This window comes from Physeter macrocephalus, chromosome 2, assembly GCF_002837175.3.
Source record: "Physeter macrocephalus isolate SW-GA chromosome 2, ASM283717v5, whole genome shotgun sequence".
Lineage (NCBI taxonomy): Eukaryota > Metazoa > Chordata > Mammalia > Artiodactyla > Physeteridae > Physeter > Physeter macrocephalus.
Window position 1 is genome coordinate 104847395 of NC_041215.1, and position 16855 is coordinate 104864249.

Below are 16855 nucleotides of genomic sequence, written 5' to 3' on the forward strand. Positions count from 1 at the left end.
TTTTGTTTCTTTTTATGGCTGAGTAATATTCCATTGTATATATGTGCCACATCTTCTTTATCCATTCATCTGTTGATGGACACTTAGGTTGCTTCCATGTCCTGGCTATTGTAAATAGAGCTGCAACGAACATTGTGACATGACTCTTTTTGAAGTACGGTTTTCTCAGGGTATATGCCCAGTAGTGGGATTGTTGGGTCGTATGGTAGTTCTATTTTTAGTTTAAAAGCTATATTTAAAAGCAAAAGTCAAGCTGATATTCTAGCATGCAGATCAATTCAGGCCCATATTGCCTCACTTCCAGAGTATGAAGCAAAATAAAGAGGATATCACAGAAAATGATTATCTTTTTGGTGACCATGGTAATGGCAACCTTTATTAGCAAGTCCTGAATAAAACATAATGAAAAAAAATAATAAAGTGCTGGAACATGATCTGAAAGAGGTCAATAACTACTTGCCAGGAAGCAAACTCACAGTACTTGCACAAGTACAGTAAGTTCTCCATTAACAACACTGGTAGAAATTGTGTCTTAGCTGATAGTCAGCATATATATTCTTTTTTAGGAACTGTCAATTTAGAGAGAAACAGGATAAAACAGGCAGTATGGCCTAATAGTTAAAGAGGACAGGCTCTTGCTCTAGACTGCCTGAGTTTGAATTCCACCTCAATGACCTACAAGTTGTGTTTCCTTGGGAAAGTTACTTACCTAACTTGTGGCCTCAAATCCCTCATTTATAAAATGGGGATTAATATAAGTACCTATGTCAAAGTTTTTTTTTTTTTAAAGATTAAATAAATTAACACATCAGTGAGCAAAATTATAACTGCTCTCAAGGGTTTCTAATGGACCAAAATTATTGTATAAACAAACCTATACAATTATCAGGGCAACATATGACAGTAAAAAAATGGCTATGCTACTGCAAATTTTCAAACTAGGCCAACAACTATCTAGATATTTCAAGGTATAAGTCAGAAACAAAGCACTTAACATGTGCTATTACTGTATGGTAAATACCAAATTCCCTAAGGAAAAAACTAGAGCTGCACTGTCCAGTTAGTTTTAATTAATTAAAAAAGATAATAAAATTTAAAAATCAATTCCTGGGAACTCCCTGGTGGGCCAGTGGTTAAGACTGCATTTCCACTGCAGGGGGCCTGGGTTCAATCCCTTGTTGGGGAACTAAGATCCCATAAGCCACGTGGCACAGCCAAAAAATTGAAAAAAACAAAACAAAACAAAACAAAAAACTTTAAAGATTAAATAAATTAACACATCAGTGAGCAAAATTATAACTGCTCTCAAGGGTTTCTAATGGACCAAAATTATTGTATAAACAAACCTATACAATTATCAGGGCAACATATGACAGTAAAAAAATGGCTATGCTACTGCAAATTTTCAAACTAGGCCAACAACTATCTAGATATTTCAAGGTATAAGTCAGAAACAAAGCACTTAACATGTGCTATTACTGTATGGTAAATACCAAATTCCCTAAGGAAAAAACTAGAGCTGCACTGTCCAGTTAGTTTTAATTAATTAAAAAAGATAATAAAATTTAAAAATCAATTCCTGGGAACTCCCTGGTGGGCCAGTGGTTAAGACTGCATTTCCACTGCAGGGGGCCTGGGTTCAATCCCTTGTTGGGGAACTAAGATCCCATAAGCCACGTGGCACAGCCAAAAAATTGAAAAAAACAAAACAAAACAAAACAAAAAACTAACATTGTATTAAAAAAAATCAATTTCTTAGTTGCACTAGCCACATTTCAAGCACTTAGTAGCTACATGTGGCTAGTGTCTCCCATATTGGACAGCACAGATGTAGAACACAGACATTATCAAAGAAATTCTATGATCAGCACTGATCTAGATGTGCTAGATAATACAATTATGCTGAGTAAACTCAGTAATTCAAGAGCTGTAAAATTTAGGTAACAAAAAAGTTAAAAGACACAACTATTAAAAAGGAAACACTTTCAAAAGTAAAATTCAAAGGCAATAATTAAGATGTGACTATTCTCCTAGGTAAAACTGCTTAATATATAGAAGCTACCCACCAAAAATTACCAAAAATTCTAACATGTCTAACTATGGGAACTTCATTCTTTATCCTTTAAAAAGTTAAATTCTATAATTTTACCTCTGTTCTAAGATCAGTGTTCCAATGGAGGAGGTGGCACAGGAATGTGGCAGAGTTCAAGTGTGGAATTCATTTGTTGAGACTTAAATGTTTTCCAACTCTATAAAAAATGAAAATGAAAAACTGTGAAACAGTGAGAGAGAATATCCTCAAGAATGTAATATAAAGGAGAAAACAATTTTGAAAAGGCATTTATAGTTTATCTAATTTTAAAAATAATTGGGATTATTTTTAAGTTTTCTATAATAACTAGGCTATACTTATGTACCATTATCAAACCTATTTTAGAAAACATTAGATTTGGAAAAAAGAAGTCTGAGTTTTAGTTTCAAATTTACCATTAAATATCTGTAAAGACTTCGAGTAAGTTAAATTTTCTAGAGCCTCACCTGAAAAATCTACAAAAATAAGTACTTTCCAGCCAAAAATTCTATGAATCCAACTTTTGAAACATACTACAGTGATCTCACACACACATACACACACACACACACGCAACGATCATTAAAATTTTAATATGCACTATAAAACCAAGCTTAAATAAGTATCAATGGCTACATTATAATTTCAGATAAGTTTCACAGACTGAAAATTTTATCATTTTGAGAAAGAACACAGAAAATGCTGTTACTTGAACTTTTGGCACAAAAAATATTAAAAATCATTTCCAAATTGATAAAAGTATACTTTTCTCATAAAGTAATAACTATTATCATGTAGTTGCTGACCACATTATACTCTACTTCTTTGATTCAAAACTTATCACAACTTTAAAAGCTAAACACCAAAAGAAAATTAGCATTTTAAAATATGTTCATTAACAAAACATTTTTTAATACAAAGAATACTGCAATAATATTCTCTTGGAGTTAAACGACATTATCATTGTAAAGTCTCCAATGTTTTCCAAACTGAAGATGTGTCAGGACCTCCTACTCCAACCATCTCGTATATACTGGGCTATCACAAGGGATTAAAAAACAAAAACTTATCACAACTTTAAAAGCTAAACACCAAAAGAAAATTAGCATTTTAAAATATGTTCATTAACAAAACATTTTTTAATACAAAGAATACTGCAATAATATTCTCTTGGAGTTAAACGACATTATCATTGTAAAGTCTCCAATGTTTTCCAAACTGAAGATGTGTCAGGACCTCCTACTCCAACCATCTCGTATATACTGGGCTATCACAAGGGATTTTTATTTCATGAGAAGTTCTGCAGTGGGGAAAAAACTTGAAAAGGACTAGCAAGTTTTCTCTGTTAGTCTCTGGAAAGATACACAAGAAATTGGTAACACTCTGGGAAGGGGCAGCTGGTGCCAAGGAGACTGTCTTTTGGTACCTTGGGAATTTGGAACCACCAAGACAATCACCAGATTTTGAAGCAGTGCAGGCAGGCAGACTTGAGAGCTATGCTGGGAAGACTGTCTCTGACAGTCTTTCAAGGCTAAGGATACAGATACTAGGCTCTCAATGAGGAACAAGCCAAAACAAAACAAGAAAACCCAACAGGGCAAATAACAGGAAAACTGAGCCATTCAGAGTATGTTCTTTAACCACAACCAAAGTAACCTAGAGATCATTAACAACAATTAATAAAAAAAAACCTAAAAAAACCCCAACTATCTGGAAATTTTAAATTATACTTCTAAATAATCTATGGGTCAAAGAAGATATTAAAACCAAAATTAGGGACTTCCCTGGCAGTCCAGTGGTTAAGACTCCACACTCCCAATGCAGGGGGCACAGATTTGATCCCTGGTCAGGAAACTAAGATCCCACATGCTGCAGAGCACAGCCAAAAAAACCCAAAAGACAACCAAATTAGTAAAAATGCTGAACTCAGTGCTAAGAAAGATATATTGAAGCTTGTGGGATGTAGCTGTAGCCTTATTTCATATGTAGAAAGTTCTTACTTTGCATGTATTAAGCAAAGACATAATTCCTATATGCATTTAGGAGTTTCAGTTAACCTGGTACCTTGCAAAGCTAAGATTGCCTATATTAGCAGAGAGGTTGAAAAAAAAATCAGTGGTTTTATCTATTGACAGATATCTATCTGTAGAGGTCAGAGAGGATAGCAAATGAGTGAAACAGAAAACAAGCACACAATAGTGGGAAAAAATCAACAAAGTCAAAAGTTGGTTCTTTGGAACTTCCCTGGTGGTCCAATGGTTAAGAATCCACCTTCCAGTGGAGTAGGTGTGGGTTCAATCCCTGGGCAAGGAACTAAGATCCCACAGGCCACGGGGCAACTAAGCCTGTGCGCCGCAACCAGAGAGAAGCCCGCGCGCACTGCAACAGAAGATCCTGCATGCCGCAACAAAGACCCCGCGTGCCGCAACTAAGACCTGACGCAGCCAAATAAATTATAAAATACTTTTTTTAAAAGTTGGTTCTTTGAAAAGATTAATAAAATTGACAAACCCCTAGTAATACTTATTAGAGAAAACACAAATTACTATGAAATTTTTAGACATCAAAAAGACAAGAAGTATGATAAATTTTATGCCAATAAATGTGACACTTAGCATGAAATGAACACATTTCTTGAAAAATACAAGTAACCAACACTGAAAGATACAGAATATCCATACAGTGTCATGGATATTAAAGAAATGTAATCTATCATTAAAAATCTTTCCATAAAGAAAATCTCAAGTGCAGATGGTTTCACCAGTGGATATTTCCAAACAGTTAAGGAGGAAACAACACGAAGGTTGTACAAGTGCCACAGTCAATGATAAAATATTGAAAACTTACTTTCTGAGGTTGAAAACAAGAAAGAGGGACTTCACTAGAGGTCCAGTGGTTAAGACTCCACGCTTCCACTGCAGGGGGCGCGGGTTTGATCCCTGGTCAGGGAACTAAGATCCCGCATGTCACGGAGTGACGCCAAAAAAAAAAAAAAAAAAAAGTAAAAAGAAGAAAGAGATAACCATTATCACCACTTCTATTCAACACTGTGCTGGAGGGCCTAGCTACTATAGCAAGTCAAGAAAAAGGTATAAGAATAATAACCAGAAAAGAAAAAAGGTCATTATTTAGAGATGATATTATTATTAATAGACAATATGAATATGTACCAAGAAAATTCAGAAGATTCTACAGAATATTAGAATTAATAAGTGAATTTATCTAGGTTTCTGGATAAAAGGCTAATATAGAAAAATCAATTATATTTCTGTAAACTAGTGTTTTTTAAAAACACAACTTCGGGCTTCCCTGGTGGCGCAGTGGTTAACAATTCACCTGCCAATGCAGGGGACACGGTTTCAAGCCCTGGTCTGGGAAGATCCCATATGCCGTGGCGCAACTGAGCCCATGCACCACAACTACTGAGTCTGTGCTCTAGAGCCCACGAGCCACAACTACTGAGCCCACGTGCCACAACTACTGAAGCCCACACGCCTAGAGCCTGTGCTCTGCAACAAGAGAAGCCACCACAATGAGAAGCCTGTGCACCACAATGAAGAGTGGCCGCCGCTCGCTGCAACCAGAGAAAAGACCGCGCACAGCAGAGAAGACCCAACGCAGCCAAAAACAATAATTACAATAACATAATCAAATAAATTAAAGAAAATAAAAACACAACTTCCAACAGCATTTTTTTTTAAAAAGAAAGAAATCTAACAAAAGATGTGCAAGACCACTACACTGAAAACAAGAAAACATTTTTGAGAGAATTTAAGGGTCTAAATAAATTGAAGGACATACCATGTTCACAGGTTGGAGACTCATAGTAAAAATGTCAATTCTCCCCCAACTGATTTCTAGTTTCAAAGCTATAATAATCAAAACCCCACTCTTCTCCTTTTAAAGAGAAATTGACAAGCTGATTCTGAAATCCCTAGGGAACTACAAGGAGCCAAGAATAGTCAAAGCAACCTTGAAAAACAACAAAAATTGGAGGACTATACTGTAAAATATTAAGACCTGTTATAAAACCATAGTAATTAACTGTACAAGTATAGTAACTAAAACTTACCAATGAAAAAATAGAGCCTAGAAAGTCACACACAAATAAGCCTACTTTATTTATGACAAAGGCAAATTGCAGTGCAGTTGGGAAAAGACATTCTTTTAAATAAAAGACGCTGGGTCAACTGGATATCCCTATAGAAAATAATGAGTGGATCATGATCTCTAACTTCACACAACTCAACAAAAGTAAATTCCAAATAGAATGCAGGTCTAAATGTGAAAGTAAACAAACAAAAAACCATAGCAAAACATCTTTGTGTCCTTGAAGCAGGCAAATATTTTTTAAGCAAACACAAAAAGCACTAACCATAACAACAACAATGATAAATTGGACTGTATCAAACCTGTCATCAAAAGAAACTGAGAGTGAAAAGGCAAGCCAAAGACCAGAAGAAATCAACAATACCTACACCCGATACCTAGAGAGAGATGTGACTGCTTGGTGGGGGGGGTAGGGCAGGAAAACTGTAAGATCTGTAACTTCTCCAGGACAGGGAGGACGTCTCAGATGTATCTGTATTCCCAGTTCCTGGTACAGGGCTTAGCACAGTTAGCACTTAGTTCATGACTATTGAGTGAAGGGCCTAACAGCAACAAGCAGTCAGTCAGCGGCAGACTCAGCAGAGGAGACAGGCAGCAAGTATGGTAAAGACTACTAGTTCCCATCCGATAGAGATCCACACCTCCACCCCCAATGATCCAGTCTATATAATCAGCTAAAGCCATTTCTGACCCTCACTTATAGCTAAGTATGGCCAAATGACTAAGTTCTGGTCAATGAGATCAGAGGATATACTGTGTAGGGAATTCTAGAAAGGCTTCTTTCCTTCTTTTTTTTTGTCATTCACATGTGGCTTGCAAGATCTTAATTCCCCAACCAGGGATTGAACTCGGGCCCACGGCAGTGAAAGCATGGAGTCCTAACCACTGGACTTCCAGGGAAGTCCCTAGAAAGTTTTCTTAAAAGATGGAAGGTATGCCCCTTTTGTCCTCTGCCTTTTTTCCTCCTTCCTTCTGCCTAGATCATGGATGTGATAGTTGGATATCCAGCAACCATTCTGTGATCTTCAGAATAGAAACGACATGCTAAGGATGGCAAAGGAAAGAGAGAAGGAGACTGGGTCCTTGACAAGTCTATGGAGTTGCCATACCAGTCTTAGACTATTTCTGAATTTGTTTTTACAAGACAAAGAAATGAACTACTATCTTATTTAAGCAACGGTTATTTCTTATCTCTGTTTCTAGCAGCCAAACACAATTCCCACCTGATAAGGTAAGAGACTGCAGGAACAAATTTGTGGTCTAAGATGCCAACAAGCCATCTCAGTTATGCTTCAATTTAATGCTAATAATAAAGTGTTTAGGATATTCCACTGAAATTGGGGTGGTGGGGAGTGTAGGAAGCAAGACTGACCAAAGAATCTACTCTCTGAAGGTGCACCACCATTACAGTTCAGACAGAGGGGTGTTTATAATAGTTCAGTACACTGACAAGATTTCATAATGCAGTACTATAATTTCTTGCCAACACATGGGAGTTATGTTCTAGAAAAGTAATGTGGCTTACTGTAACTGGCCAAAACCAAATTATATGAAAATGAGAGGTTAGGAAAAATAAACAGTTTAATGGAAGATGTTAAATCAGCTGTTTAAAACCTGTTCAAATAAAAACCCAGTGAACTTTCTACAGATGAACCTCCTTCAAGTTTTCAGGAAACACTACTGTAGCACAACAGTTAGATAAGGCTGATTCTCCCACATATTATGCACATTATTCTACTTCATGAAGATTTTGAACCTGTCCTTCTTGGCTTGCTATTTAATGTCTTTGGTACTTGTGTTTTTACTTTTATTTGTTAGATCTCAGCAAAAATGTTCAAATTCTTATAGTGACTGTGTCATTTTTTTGGACTGTTGTTCATCCTTACATTAAGAAAACAGAAAATAATCTGATCTCTCTGTGGACTATTGTTATAGACTGAATTTTTGTGTCTCCCCAAAATATACTGAAATGCTAACCCCCAGTGTGATGGTATTAGGAGGTGGGGCCTTTGGGAGGTGATTAGGTCATGAGGGTAGTGCTCTCATGAATGGGATTAGTGTCCTTATAAAAGAGATCCCCAGAGAGCTCTCTCACATGTTATAACACAATGAGAATGTAGCCATCTCGGAAATAGGAAGTAGGTCCCTAGTTGACACAAAATTTTCTGGCACCTTGATCTTGGACTTCCCAAGTTCAAGAACTGTGAGAAATAGAGGTTTGTTGTTTAAACCACCCAGTCTATGGTACTTTATTATAGCAGCCTGAATTGTCTGCGACAAAGGTCCTTTTCCATTTCTCCACTCCCTTGAATTTGGGCTAGCTTGGTGAGTTGCTTTGATCACCAGAATATGGTGGAAGGGCTGTTATATAGTTTTAAAGCCTAATCCTCAAAGAGGCCTTGCAGCCTTACAGCTTCCACCTTCACCTTTTTAGAATGCTACCCTGAGAATGCCAGGTAAGGATGCCAGACTAGCCTACCAGAGGATGAGAAGCCACACTGAGAAGAACTGAAGCACCTTAATGGACAGCCAGCACCATGTGCAAACATGTGAGTGCAGACATCTTGGACCTTCTAACTCAGTCAACTCTCCAGGTGGATTTAGTTTCATGAGACAGCCAAGTGAAACCAATAAAGGAACAATTTAGCCAACCTACAGAATCATGAAAAATAACAATAAATCTTTTTGTCCTGAATCATTTAATTCTGTGGTAGTGTTTCAGGCAGCAATATCAAATAAGCTTTAAGATAACACTTAAAATAACAGCTTCTTGAAGGTGAGAACAATCGCTTGAGATTTTTCTGTTTTTATCTTTAATTCATATGTTATAGCACCCTGGAAACCAAGCCGACTCCAACGCTTCTTTCCACTACGATTGAAAAAAAAAGAAATTAATGTATGAAAATAAAATGGGGAGCCATTAAAAAATTTTGTATTAAGTGAGTAATATGTAACAGGCACTTTAGAAAGAGAACTCTGGTTACACTATAGAGTGGACCACAGGGAGGAAAGACCTATGAGGGCAGAGTGACCAATATGAATACTGCTGGAATAGTCCTAGTGAGAGGCTTACTAAGAGGTTAGAAGGCTAGACTATCATTACTACTGCTGCTGCTGCTACTATTATTTGCATTATATATTTATTTTATTTGTTTTAATAGAATGTCACCTTGGCGACTTTTTTTAAATTTTTATTTTTATTGAAGTATAGTTGATTTACAAAGTTGTGTTAGTTTCAGGTATACAGCAAAGTTATTCAGTTTATATATGTGTGTGTGTATATATACATAATTTTTTTCAGATTTTTTTTCCATTATATGTTATTACAAGATATTGAGTATAGTTCCCTATGCTATACAGTAGGTTCTTGTTGGTTATCTATTTTATATATAGTAGAGGTATTATGTATTTATGATGAACCAAGCAAGTACTAACTATAACTGGAACCTCATATGTATTTGCTCATTTAATCCTTAATACAACCCTTCTAAAAAACTTTTTATTTTGAAATAATTACAGACTCATAAGAAGTTCCCAAATTACGTGCCAGGAGGTCCCATGTATCCTTTGCCCAGTTTCCCCCAATCGTAACATCTTGCATAACTATAGTAAAATATCAAGATCAGGAAACTGACATTGGTATAGTCCACCGAGGGTGACTCAGATATCACCAGTTTTACAAGCACTCATTTGTCTGTGCCTGTGTGTGTAGTTCTATACAATTTTATAACAGATGTAGATATGTGTAACTACAATCACAATCAAGATACAGAACTGTTCTATCACCGAGAGGCTCCCTTGTAGCCACCCACTCCCTTCTCCCTGATCCTTAACTCCTGGCAAACACTACTCTGCTCTTCATCTCTATAATTTTGATATTTCAAGAGCGCTATATAAAGGAAATCATACAGTATGTAACCTTTTGAGAGTGGCTTTTTTCACTTCAGATCCATCCTAGTTGTTGCATGTTATCAATAGCTCATTCTTTTTATTGCTGCATAGTATAAACGTGCCAGTTTGTTTAACCATTCACCTGTTGAAGAACATTTGGGTTGTTTCCAGTTTTTGACTATTAGGAATAAAACTGCTATGAACATTCAGGTACAGGTTTTTGTGTGAAGGTAAGTTTCAATTTCTCTGGAATAAATGCTCAATAGTGCTACTGCTGGACTGTACAACTCTGTTTTTAAAGAAACTGAAGCTATAAATGGTGGAGCTGGGATTCTACTCTAGATAATCTGCCTCTAGGTCCTAACTCTTCACACTATTTCCAGTGGTTGTAGAAATTGAGAGAAGTAAATAAAAAGGTGTAGAGTCAACAGAATATAGCATCGCTCAGATGAGGGGTATATGAATAAAGTGTCAAAGATAACACCAGCTTCCAGCTTCAGCACGTTAGATAGATGACAAAATACGAATTCACTTTTATATATACTGTATTTGAGGTATCTGCAGGTCATCCTCAACTGGCAGGCAATTAGATTTACAGAATAGGAACCAGAGATTAAGAAAAAGCTCTGGATTAGAGATTGATTTGAGTAAATAACATCAGAGGGACAGGGTACAGAATGACAAACAGATTTGACAACAGAACCCTGAAGAACAGAAACATTCACTTCCTCTAGTTTTTTCCCATAAACAATAAAACAGTAGGTACTGTGACAGACTGCAAATTCATATTACCTTTAGATATTACAGCACATCATGTCTACCATATGAGTTTTACAATCATAGTATAAAGTATAAAGGGAGTAATATATGCTCCCCTCCCCACTCCCTCTTTCATTTAAAAAGAAAGTACAAAAGGAATACCTGATGATTAAAAAGCCTTAATACTACTCCATATGATACTATAGTGATTATATGTCATTATACATTTGTCCAAACCCATACAATGTACAACACCAAAACTGAACCCTAATGTAGACTATGAACTTTGGGTGATAATGTGTCAACGTAGGCTCATCAATTGTGACAAATGTACTACTCTGTGGGAGATATTGATAATGGGGGGGGGTCTATGCATATGTGAGAGGGTTTATGGGAAATCTCTGTCCTTTCTACTCAATTTTGCTGTGAACCTAAAAACTGCTCTAAAACGTCCAGTAAACAAACAAACAAAAACAATTAAGCCTCAGTACAAAAGAATATGTAAAAAGCATAAGTTTCACTCCCCGCTCAGCATCCAACTCCCTCCACCCATTTTTCAAAAAAAATATATGGGGAAAGGAATTTAAGGTGGTAAACTGACAAATCTTAGTAGCTAAATAAGAAGCAAGCAATATCAAGAGTCAAGGGATAGGGACATCCCTGGTGGCACAGTGGTTAAGAATCTGCCTGCCAATGAAGGGGACATGGGCTCAAGCCCTGGTCCGGGAAGATCCCACATGCCATAGAGCAACTAAGCCCGTGCGCCACAACTACTGAGCCTGCAATCCGCAAGTACTGAGCCCGCGAGCCACACCTACTGAGCCTGTGTGCCACAACTACTGAAGCCAGTGCGCCTAGAGCCCGTGCTCCACAACAAGAGAAGCCACTGCAATGAGAAGCCCGCGCACTGCAACAAAGAGTAGCCCCCACTTGCCACAACTAGAGAAAACCCATGCAAATAAATAAATAAAATAGAAGAAAAAAAAGAGTCAACGGATAATGTCAATTATACCTCAATGAAAAAAAGCCAAGGATTCATAATGACAAAAGTGATAGATAAGTTTGATTCTAACCTTTTTTGAAGTTCAGTTTTTGGAATAAAACAAAATAACTATTATTAATCCATGCTTTGCCATTTAACAATTTAAGTGCCACTTACCATATTTTATGACCACATTTTTAGCAGTTGTATTTCAAACTTAGAAAGAACTATATAATCCCATAAGTAATCAAAGTCACACCCTTAATATATTACATAATTGAGTTTTTTATTCCTTTCTCCAAAATTAAAGTCTACTTATTTACTTTTTCTCATAATTGTCTCCATGGCAGACAAATACCCAAACAGAAAGTCTAGGATTCATAAGAATGAACCGTGAATTTCTAAACAGGACCTGTGTCAAAGTCAACACATTCACAATTTCAAGTTTTAATATATATTATTTGTTTACAAAAAGATAAATGTATACCTTCATCATATCATAGCAATATTGCAAAAAAAACCTTTTATCAAGAAAACTTCCAATTCTTATTTTCCAATTCTAGTTTAATTTAGTATACTAGATAGCTTTCAGAGACATTGAGAGAACAGGTACAAGTAAATATCTGTGCAAAGCACAGGTCTGAATTATGAAAGAAATTAGCTTGGTTTATGTAAAGCAGCTAAGTGCCAAGTAAAAAGCAATCCCAACCAAAACATTCAGCACAATTTTTATTTCTGGCAACTTTAGCTACTGGTTAGAAAATCCATCATCCCAGCTATGACATTAAATGGTGAAAATTTATTGAGCTACAATATATTGATAGATTTAGAAGCCCTTTTTCTCAAGCTAAAACTACTGTTCTGGTTCACACCACAGTGTGAGAGCCTTGAATTAGATCAATGATTCTCAAGTAGAAGCCCATCATAAACCATATCATCCAGAGAATTTTTTTTCCTTCAAAATATATCTGCCTCCCTTCATATTCCCCCTACCACTAAGATTCTGCAGGGAAGTGCAGATGATATAATGGATATGCATGTGTGCCTTTTTTTTTTTTAACTCCTAGATTATTCTGATATACATGTAACTCTCTTGGAGTTACTCACTTTTATGGAGAATGCCTGAATTAGGTCCAATTCTATTTTTTAACACTGTATCAACAGCAGGCAAAAGGAGCACAGCTACATAGTGATAAGAGCACAGCAGAAAGCTCTGCAGGTAAGGGGCTGTACTAATAGCAGCCGTAATCTTTCTGTGCCAGCTCCCTCCAGAATCCATTATATATTTTAGACAATGACAAATGTTCAGTTCATCATCCTGAGAAAAGCACACTGTCTACCAGTCAGATAAAAATGTAAAAAGAAGCTATTTGGGACATCAAAAAAACTAAGCCACAGAAAAAGACAAAAATTCCTCTATTCTTTAAAAGAACATAACAAAGCATTAAAAGAACAATAACAAAGTATTATTTTGTGCAGCTGTTAATTTGTTTGGAGACTTTCTGCCCATGTTTTATCATTTTAGTTTTTCATTACGTAGCACTGATTTTTCTATTACAAAATTCAGTCAAGCTGAAAATCTTAACCATTCTAGAACCTAATAAACTACAATAAGATGACAAAACTGTATTAAAAAACAATCAAACAATCCTAAATCCATATCGCATGTCAAGACAGCTTAAGAGTTGGATTAAAAAACAAGCTTTCAAGGTCCATTTTAGGGCAAACAATTATACTTCTTTACAGCCATTGTTTCAAATTCCTTATAAACAATACTGAAATGTATCAGAAAAGAGAATTTCTAATGATGTATAAATAATCAGCCAATTATTATTATATTCTAATTTGGACTAGCAGTCCTTAAATCACTTGGTAATTTCCTACTCAATGTTCAACTTTATTGCATTCTACAAGGACACCTACTGGCCATTCAAAATCAGCCATTAGTTCTCTAAGACAACTCTAGTAGGCTGCTTACATAATAAGAAGAAACACATACATACACACACAGAGACACATATACCCTGCATGAAAGCAGAGATTTGTTCACAGGTACTCACACTACAGAACTGCACGTAAAACAGAAGCAGAACTGTTCTTTGGACTGAGAGTATTATTCTTGCCAAAAGATAAAACGACCAAGAATGAAACATCAAGTATCAAAATTTTTATCTGAAACACTGATAAATATCTCAGTATGCTAAACATTTAAAAACAAACTCTAATGATCCAGCTCTCTTTACCAAATGACATGTGGAAAAAATTTTTTTTTCAATTTAGTTTCTGGGATACACTAATATAAATTATCAATAATAGAAAAAAAATCACATTTTAGAAAGTTTTTCTGACATGCAGTATTAAAATAAGCTCAGGAAAATGATACACTTGCTAATAAATACTACATGAGTCTTTATCTTCTAAGCTAAAGGCAACATTTCAATCAGCTCACATTTTAGAAATTTATAACACTTCCTTTAAAACTGCTTTCCAGTGAGCTTATAAAATCAAGTTTTTAATGTAGTCTGTCATTCCATAATACACACTGAATGGAATTCCTATTTTAATTCTGTATTTCATTGTGCAAATAATGAATTATAAAAACTTAGAAAAAACATGATAATCTACAATTAATTATGTCTGTAAATACATTTTACCTCCACCGGAGAGGTTCAAAGAACATACTTTTTAAACCTAAGAAATAAATAATTCAAACTGGTTTCTCAGACTCATAGAGCAAATTACTTAAAAAGAGGACTCTCCCCCCACCAAAATCAGACCACACCTAATTTTCAAAGTCTCTAACATCCACAATATTTAGGGGGTAAAAAAATCTACCAACTAATTTTCTAGTCATTTTCCAACTTGCACTTACCTCCTACTATAGATTTTTGAGGGTCTCCACTTTCCTGAAGATTAAAAGAAAAAGACTTGTTGTCAGCCTTGACCCTCAAAACAAATAAATTCACGAACTACAAAACGTGAACCTGGCCACGCTCATCTCAGACTAACACATCTCTCAACCCAAGTCCATATTTGGGATAAGCTCTTCGTGACTACTTTATCCTTCATGCTTCTTCGCCCACAGAGCCTGCCGGGGTACAAAACAGTCAAACCAACGAAAAAACTACCCTCACACATCAAGAGGTTGCAAGAACTCCTCTTCTATGAGGAGCAACCTGGTTGTTTGAGTAAATAACGGCCAAGGATTACATAATATACAGCTACGAAGACTTTCAAGGATCTGGCCGCCAATATATATCTTTCTTCTCCGCGTCCTCCGTTCCCACCCTGAGAAACGGCCCTAAGAAGAAGCAAGCCCTAGGATTTCTCTCAGGTGCCTGCAATGCCGCGCGTTCTCTTCTCTCTCGGAGCTCCGTGCAAGGAATTCTTCCAGCCCTCACGACGCCGTCTTGCTCCGGCCTCTCTCCCGTCTCCGCCGGCGCCACCGCAGCCCCCCACGCCTGAGGCCCCTACGTCGCCCCGCAGGGCTCAGCCTCCACCCGCCTCGGCTGCCTTCTCCTCACGACCCTCCCAAGCTGCTAGCTGGTCTAGAGGTTCCGAAACCACCAACACCCAACGCTCCGGCTACCGCCTTCCCAGACCACCCTCGGCCGATCCCCTCTATAGTTCCTGTAGCCGGAGAAGAAGAAAATCCCTCCTATCTGGCACTCCGCGTCCCCCAGAGACAGCGCCGCCGCCTACCTGTCACCCCTCTGCCTCCGGCTTCTTACCGCCACCGCCACCGCCTCCCGCAGCAGCCTGCCAACTGCAGCGCAACAACTGGCCCTCCCATTGGGTGATTCCACGCTCCAACAACAGCACCGCTGATTGGCAGCAGTATGCCCGCGGCCCTCCCCCTGTGCAAAGTCTAAAGATTCCGGTCTCCGAGGAAGAACCACGTCGCCTTTTCCCCGCCCTGTGTTCTCCACAGTTTCTCTTACCTCGGTCAGACTCCGGATGCACAGATGTGCGGGGAAAATGTCCACTTCCAGCCTCCTTCATGTCACCTCCACCTGGTCCAGGAATCTGTGACCCAGGACCAGAATGTTAAATTTCTTCTCTGCTTTCCTGCCGTAAGGTACTCGAGGTGACAACTTCCGTTTCCGGTTGCCTCCGGCTGGTGGGGTGAATCTTGAGTGTCCTGAGAGGTCAGATTGCTGTCAGGTAAATAGGGGAGCTGGTGGTAGATCTCTTGATCGGGAATGAGAATGAGACTCTACTCCGGGGATTGTCGAAAAGGAGAGACTAAATAGAGAAGGATGATGAGAATGAGTAGCTCAAGAGGGAAGGAGATCGAAGAACTAGCAGGAGAGAACTATGAAGTCCTGGGGTCGTGAGGGGTGGTTGTAGAAGGATGCTGTGAGGATCACTGTGGTTGTTAAGTCCAGATGCTTTTTTTCCTCCTGTGTCACCCGCAACACCCCCCGCCCCGTGTTTTTTGGTTTATCTTTGAGTCGAATGAAGGCACAACCGCACTCAAATCGAAAATTTGTAAAATAGGGATACTTGTAATGCCTGCCTCACGAGTATGTATAGTACAGTTTTAAATAAGATTTTTCTGGTATGAAAGTTTATGACACAATGTTAAAAGGGTACAAAATCACATCAATTTTTAGTGTGATTACTATTAAATTGCATATACGCGGATACAGGGACTGGAAGGGACCCTAAAGGGGAAAACAGTTAATTTGTCTTTTATTTTCTAATGTTCTTATGGTACCATTTTTTAAATGAGGAGAAATTGGAATCTATACTTCAAAGTCTTCGGTAAACTGTGAAATTTCATATAGTGTAAGCGGCATTACCCTTTTATTTCCTTCTTAGGGAAAGATGCCAACGCTGTTCCTGTACTAGAGCCAGCTCCCGTTAGTGGAGGTTGATATCCAACAAACTTGTAGGTTCACTCCAAACATAGGTAGATAGAAGGAGGTGAAAAAAAATTCATGATTACATGCTCTTTCCTTGTTGAACTTATTTCCTTGCTGTTCTTGTCTGAAAAGCTCTGAAAGGAAAATAGTCACCTCTTGTTGAGTCCTTGGCAC

The 16855-nt window shown here is 37.5% G+C and overlaps 1 protein-coding gene across 5 annotated transcripts in view; it reads right to left on the reverse strand.

Moving 5' to 3' along the window:
• HYCC2 (hyccin PI4KA lipid kinase complex subunit 2) overlaps positions 1 to 15571 on the reverse strand; it is a 74096-nt gene extending 58525 nt beyond the window's left edge. Inside the window, exons 1-3 of one of the 5 annotated variants that reach the window (XM_007108145.4) lie at positions 15516 to 15571; positions 14686 to 14719; positions 2150 to 2249 (exon numbers count right to left, since the gene is read on the reverse strand). The gene's annotated coding sequence lies outside the window, so the exon portion shown is untranslated. Of the gene's footprint in view, positions 1 to 2149; positions 2250 to 14685; positions 15341 to 15515 lie in introns of those variants that run through there. The other 4 variants (XM_007108146.4, XM_007108147.4, XM_024124548.3 and 1 more) reach the window with 4 other exon arrangements.
• Positions 15572 to 16855: the final 1284 nt, after the last annotated feature.